This window comes from Endocarpon pusillum (genome assembly GCF_000464535.1).
Source record: "Endocarpon pusillum Z07020 unplaced genomic scaffold scaffold1215, whole genome shotgun sequence".
NCBI classification, from domain to species: domain Eukaryota; kingdom Fungi; phylum Ascomycota; class Eurotiomycetes; order Verrucariales; family Verrucariaceae; genus Endocarpon; species Endocarpon pusillum.
In genome coordinates, this window is record NW_006913647.1 from 6,267 (window position 1) to 7,517 (window position 1,251).

Below are 1,251 nucleotides of genomic sequence, written 5' to 3' on the forward strand. Positions count from 1 at the left end.
ATAATTATATGCGTGAGACGATTATGAACCACGTTAAGCTTAAATAAGAAATATAAATAATATAAGAAGAGTATAAATAGTTATAAGAAGAACTAAATAATATAAGAAGAGTATAAATAATTATAAGAAGAACTAAATAATATAAAGTATAACCTTGTTATAACTTAATTAAATATTATGCTTATACCTTCTGCTATTATATTTATGCTTATAAAGTTAAAGCATTCTAACAAAAAGGCAGAATCACTTATCGCCTAGCCTAAGAACGTTATACGCTAAGATACGCTAGTATCTATAGTAATAGTAGCAGTATTAGTACTATTTGATATAATAATTAAGACCGGCATTAATGCTATTATGTCAGGATAGCGCTAGAGAATAAAGGACTAGGTAAAGATGGCTGTAAGAAGAGACAGGCCTTAATATTAGTAGATACTAGTAACTATGTGGCAGGAGGATACCTTAGGTCGGCGTACTATGCTGTTGTGTTGTGCTTGTTTTACTGTATATTGCTGCTGTTTTTTTTTTCTCATTAGACATAAGGGCATGTCAAGTCTTCTAGAGGGGGGGGTGATGTCACGGCTGCTATGCTTGTTAGCCGCTAGCGCTAGGGCCGCCAGGTATTAATTAGTACTACGCGTTAGTAAAGGGCATGCTCGCTATATAAGAGCGACCCTAATGCTATCCTCGTCAGCTCTGCAGTCTTAGGATAGCACTCAACATGGGCTGAAGATCTCGCGCACTCGTCACCTGCTTCTAACATAACACGTAACAGTTTTAGTGTTCTTAACACTAAGGCTGCAGCCAGGTCTTAATGAATTTTGATGTTCTTAACACTAAGACTACAGTACTCTTCTATAATTTTAATGTTCCTAATACTAAGGCTACAGAAATAACCTTACTATTAAATATAAGTACCTCTTAACACTAAACTTAGCAAGAAAAGAGGCTACTAACAAGGGTTAATTAGGATTACAAAGGATAATTAATTAGTCTAATTCTGTAAATATTTATTTATTTATTTATTTGATTCTTACACCAATGTAGTCCTGGCCTAGGGCTGGTCTATACAGGGGATACGTACAATTAAGAGCAGTTATAACTCTTAATAACAAATAAGAACAAACACAAGAAAACCTTTCTAGGGAAAAAACCTTACCGCTAGTGAGTGGACGAGTTCTTTGGGGCGCTTTGACAGTGTGCACAGGGCTCTGTAGCTGCAGTGTAGTTAGGCGCAAAGTTGTTCAGCCG